This window comes from Nyctereutes procyonoides, unplaced genomic scaffold, assembly GCF_905146905.1.
Source record: "Nyctereutes procyonoides isolate TBG_1078 unplaced genomic scaffold, NYPRO_anot_genome, whole genome shotgun sequence".
Classification (NCBI taxonomy): Eukaryota; Metazoa; Chordata; class Mammalia; order Carnivora; family Canidae; genus Nyctereutes; species Nyctereutes procyonoides.
In genome coordinates, this window is record NW_026575125.1 from 52,643,972 (window position 1) to 52,649,822 (window position 5,851).

The window sequence follows — 5,851 nt, forward strand, 5'->3', positions numbered from 1 at the left end:
TGTGTTGTTGGATCCTATTGGCTAGTATGTTGTTTGAGAATTTTTGCATCCATGTTCATCAGGGATATTGGTCTGTAATTCTCCTTTATGGTGGGGTCTTTGTCTGGTTTTGGAATTAAGGTGATGCTGGCCTCATAGAATGAATTTGGAAGTACTCCATCTCTTTCTATCTTTCCAAACAGCTTTAGTAGAATAGGTATGATTTCTTCTTTAAACGTTTCATAGAATTCCCCTGGGAAGCCATCTGGCCCTGGACTCTTGTGTCTTGGGAGGTTTTTGATGACTGCTTCAATTTCCTCCCTGGTTATTGGCCTGTTCAGGTTTTCTATTTCTTCCTGTTCCAGTTTTGGTAGTTTGTGGCTTTCCAGAAATGCGTCCATTTCTTCTAGATTGCCTAATTTATTGGCGTAGAGCTGTTCATAATATGTTTTCAAAATCGTTTGTATTTCCTTGGTGTTGGTAGTGATCTCTCCTTTCTCATTCATGATTTTATTAATTTGAGTCTTCTCTCTCTTCTTTTTAATAAGGTTGGCTAATGGTTTATCTATCTTATTAATTCTTTCAAAGAACCAACTCCTGGTTCTATTGATCTGTTCCACAGTTCTTCTGGTCTCAATTTCGTTGAGTTCTGCTCGAATTTTAATTAACTCTCTTTTTCTGTTGGGCCTTGGGTCCATTTCCTGTTTTTTCTCTAGCTCCTTTATGTGTAAGGTTAGCTTTTGTATTTGAGTTCTTTCCAGTTTTTGAATGGATGCTTGTATTGCGATGTATTTCCCCCTCAGGACTGCTTTTGCTGCATCCCAAAGATTTTGAACAGTTGTATCTTCATTCTCATTAGTTTCCATGAATCTTTTTAATTTTTCCTTAATTTCCTGGTTGACCCTTTCATCTTTTAACAGGATGGTCCTAAACCTCCATGTGTTTGAGGTCCTTCCAAACTTTTTCTTGTGATCTAGTTCTAATTTCAAGGCATTATGGTCTGAGAATATGCAGGGGACGATCCCAATCTTTTGGTATCGGTTCAGACCCGATTTGTGACCCAGTATGTGGTCTATTCTGGAGAAAGTTCCATGTGCACTTGAGAAGAATGTGTATTCAGTTGAGTTTGGATGTAAAGTTCTGTAGATATCTGTGAAATCTATCTGGTTCAGTGTATCATTTAAAGCTCTTGTTTCTTTGGAGATGTGCTTAGAAGACGTATCGAGGGTAGAAAGAGCTAGATTGAAGTCACCAAGTATAAGTGTATTATTATCTAAGTATTTCTTCACTTTGGCTAATAATTCGTTTAAGTATTTGGCAGCTCCCACAATCGGGGCATATATATTGAGGATTGTTAAGTCCTCTTGTTGGATAGATCCTTTAAGTATGATATAGTGTCCCTCTTCATCTCTCACTACAGTCTTCGGGGTAAATTTTAGTGCATCTGATATAAGGATGGCTACCCCTGCTTTCTTTTGAGAACCATTTGAATGGTAAATGGTTCTCCAACCTTTGATTTTCAGGTTGTAGGTGTCCTTCTGTCTCAAATGAGTCTCTTGTAGACAGGAAATAGATGGGTCCTGCTTTTTTATACAGTCTGAAACCCTGCGCCTTTTGATGGGGTCATTAAGCCCGTTCACGTTCAGAGTTACTATTGACAGATATGAGTTTAGTGTCATCATGATATCTATTCAGTCCTTGTTTTTGTGGATTGTTCCACTGAACTTCTTCTTAAAGGGGAATTTTAAGAGTCCCCCTTAAAATTTCTTGCAGAGCTGGTTTAGAGGTCACATATTCTTTTAGTTCCTGCGTGTCTTGGAAGCTCTTTATCTCCCCTTCCATTTTGAATGAGAGCCTTGCTGGATAAAGTATTCTTGATTGCATGTTCTTCTCATTTAGGACCCTGAATATATCCTGCCAGCCCTTTCTGGCCTGCCAGGTCTCTGTGGAGAGGTCTGCTGTTACCCTAATATTCCTCCCCATGAAAGTCAGGGACTTCTTGTCTCTTGCTGCTTTAAGGATCTTCTCTTTATCTTTGGAATTTGCAAGCTTCACTATTAGATGTCGTGGCGTTGAATGGTTTTTATTGATTTTAGGGGGGGATCTCTCTATTTCCTGGATCTGAATGCCTGTTTCCCTTCCCAGATTGGGAAAGTTTTCAGCTATGATTTGTTCAAATACATATTCTGGCCCTCTGTCCCTTTCGGCGCCCTCGGGAACCCCAATTAAATGTAGGTTTTTCTTCCTTAGGCTGTCATTTATTTCCCTTCATCTGTCTTTATGGTCTTTTAATTGTCTCTTTTTTCCTCAGTTTCCCTCTTTGCCATCAACTTGTCTTCTATGTCACTCACTCGTTCTTCCACCTCGTTAACCCTCGTCGTTAGGACTTCTAGTTTGGAATGCATCTCATTCAATTGATTTTTAATTTCTGCGTGATTGGATCTAAATTCTGCAGTCATGAAGTCTCGTGAGTCCTTCATGCTTTTTTCTAGAGCCACCAGTAGCTGTATAATAGTGCTTCTGAATTGGCTTTCTGACATTGAATTGTAATCCAGATTTTGTAACTCTGTGGGAGAGAGGACTGTTTCTGATTCTTTCTTTTGAGGTGAGGTTTTCCTTCTAGTCATTTTGCTCAGTGCAGAGTGGCCAAAAACAAGTTGCGTTGGGAAAAGGAGAGAAAGAGAGAGAAGGAAAGAAAAGAGAAAAAAGAAAAAGAAGAAAAAAAGGGAAAAAAGAGAAGAAAAAGAGAAAGAAAAAGAAAGAAAGGTGCAAAAAGGGGGGGTGGGGAAGCAATCAGAAATCAAGAAGAAAAGATAAAAGAAAAAAAAAAACAAAAAACACGGGGGAGTATCTTCTGATTCTGTAGACTTTAAGTCCCTTGACTTCCCCTGGAACTGGTCTGTCTAGCTGGTCTTCTGGGGGAGGGGCCTGCTGTGCTGATTTTCAGGTGTTAGCACTTGTGGGAGCTGCTCTGCTCCTGCCTGCTGCAGGGCTCAGTGGGGGTTGTTTACCCCGTGAGGCCCTAGGAGGAACATCCCCAGTGGTTAGGGCAGCTCTGGAAGCCTGGATTCAGCCCCCGCAGGAACTACGGGGCTCTCTGTCTGGTCCGCAGGGCCTGGAGGCTCTGGGGTGGGGCCGCTGATCTGCTCAGCTAGGGGCAGGAGCGTCCTTGCTTTCCTGGCCCCTCCCGGCCTCTGCCTGTCCCGGGGGAGGCCGGATCCTGGGCTGTGCCCGGCGCCCTGTGCTCCGGGGCCTGCGCTGTGGGATTCGCGCTCCCGGTCGCGCAGCCGCTGCTCTGCGGGGCCGCTGGATCCCCTCTGAGCTGGCCGCGCAGCCCCCTTCGCACGGAGCCTCTTCCTCTGCGGGAGCCGCCGCCGCGGAGCTGCTCCCGGAGCCGCGCAGCCCCCTCCGCGCTGAGCCTCTTCCTCTGCGGGAGCCGCCGCCGCCGCCGCCGCCAAGCTTCTTCCGGAGCCGCGCAGCCCCCTCCGCGGAGCCGCCGCCCGAGCCCCTCTGAGCTGCTCTGCGTCCTGCCGTGTGCGCTGCAGCCCTTAGGGAGCTCGGTGCACTCTCCTGCGCGCGCAGGTGTCTGTTAGTGTCCCAGGGAGCCCGAGGGCATCCCCGCCCTCCTGGGTCCTGCTCCAACTCCCTGCGAGCCCCTTTCCACCCGGGAAGGTTGGTGCAGCTCCTGCTTCTCCGGGACGGGGCTCTCCTGTCCCGGGGACATTCGCCCCGGCCTCAGCCCGGCTCCTCGCGGGGCCCCTCCCCCTTGGATGCCTTTTGTGTCTTTATTTCTTTTTCCCCGTCTTCCTACCTTGATAGAAGCATGAACTCTTCTCACTGTAGCATTCCAGCTGGTCTCTCTTTAAATCTCAGGCCGAATTCGTAGATTTTCAGGATGATTTGAAGGTTATCTAGGTAATTTGGTGGGGACAGGTGATTTGGGGACCCTACTCTTCCGCCATCTTGCCCCTCCTCCTCCCTATGTCTTTTTGATTGGAGCTTTTAGTTCATTTACATTTGAAATAATTATTGATAGATATGTACTTATTGTCATTTTATTTGGTGGTTGTTTTTGAAGATTTTCTCTCATCCATTCTTGTCTTTGTTTCTTGATTTTATTGTGATATATATTTGATTTCTTTCTCTTTATTCTTCACATATTTATTAGTGGTTTTGATTTCTGGGTACCATTAGATTTGCATATAACATCTTCTGCAAATAGTCTACACTAAGTTCATGGTTAAGTTTGAACACATTCTTTACTCCTCTCCTCCTCACGTTTTAGGTATATGGTGTCATATTTTTTTATGAACATTTGGAATTTTATGGAAAAAAATCGCAACTATTAACATTGTTATAGTTTGAGGCCCTCTTTGTTCTCCACAATGATACTAGCATGCTCCCAAGGGGTTCCCATTGTTTAGTACTAGTTAAACTACCATTTTAAAAGGAAGGATAAAAACTCAGCACATTACCATGTAACTTGTTTCAATATTTCTTCTCAGATAGTGGAAAATACTAAAGTGCAGACAAGCAATAATCATAATGTTATGATCAAAATTATATATATGGAATTATAAATCTAAAACATTTTTCTGTTTAAAAACTATAAATCTTGGGATCCCTGGGTGGCACAGCGGTTTGGCGCCTGCCTTTGGCCCAGGGCGTGATCCTGGAGACCCGGGATCGAATCCCACATCAGGCTCCTGGTGCATGGAGCCTGCTTCTCCCTCTGCCTATGTCTCTGCCTCTCTCTCTCTCTCTGTGACTATCATAAATTAAAAAAAAAAACTATAAATGTGTACTCAATGCAGTTCTGCAGGGATTCTGCATCTAGTCCGGCTTTTCTCTGCTTTCCTGGCATTGCTTGCCTTTATCCATTTTTCCAGGTCCTTCATGCTTTCTTCTTCTTCCTCCTATTTGTTCCATCAAATGTCCAAGGAGCCCACCAGGGCCACCTTGTGTTCCTGCACCAAAGTCACCTCAGTCCATGCCCTGGCCACCATGGAAGCCACCTCTGTCTCCACAATGACCACCTCTGAACATCCCACTGGGGTCACCATTGTCCATAGGGCTAACTCCCTCCTTCCATCATGCCACCAGGGCTACCTCTGCCACAGTCACCACTCGGGGTGGGGTGGGGCGGAAAGAGTGATAGAAGAAAGCTTTCAGGCTTTGGAGTCTTACACTGGTTGCATCCTGTTTTCCAGGTAATGTTCTGGTTTCCACACCCTAGATTGGGACACTACCAGTCTCCAGCTCAGTGCTGGATGTTTCTTTCCCCCAGATGGATTCCTTTGCGAACCCTGGGACCCTCTTGCGTGGAAGCCACCTCTGTCTCCTCTATAGCCTCCCATGTGACCCTGTGGCCTCCCGGATTTGTGGGTCCTCTGGACCTCCACAGCGTGGCAGCAGTATCCTTCTGCCTTCAGGGATGGCATACCAAACTGCTTGCTGTTCATTGGAGGCTTTTTGAGAGCAAGAGAAACCTTGAGTTCACTCCCTTGAAAATATTTCCCATCAATCCACTGCATGGCAGCCTTGGCAGTTGGTGGGTCTTCATAGAACACTTTTCTTGTATCCTTGTCCAAGTAGATATGAATCATGGATTGTCTGGTTTCCTTGAAGGAGTATGCCAGACCATCTAGAGTCACATTGTCACTTAAGCCTTGCACATAACTTGCACTGTTGTGAGAGTCTTCATCTGGATCTATAGATGGGCCTAGATCGAGATCTGGTCCTTCCTCCATGGGTCCACTAGGCTTATTGAAACTACCTTGCTCTCTAGAGCTGTTCTCCCACCATGTCCTCCTCCCTGCCCACCTCTGCTCATGCCTGTACAGTCAAATCCCCCTCTCCTCCTACCCCAGTT

At 45.6% G+C, this 5,851-nt stretch overlaps 1 pseudogene; it reads right to left on the bottom strand.

Moving 5' to 3' along the window:
* Positions 1 to 4,812: 4,812 nt before the first annotated feature.
* The window catches only part of LOC129517946 (RNA-binding protein EWS-like), a 112,264-nt pseudogene continuing 111,225 nt past the window's right edge, over positions 4,813 to 5,851 (bottom strand).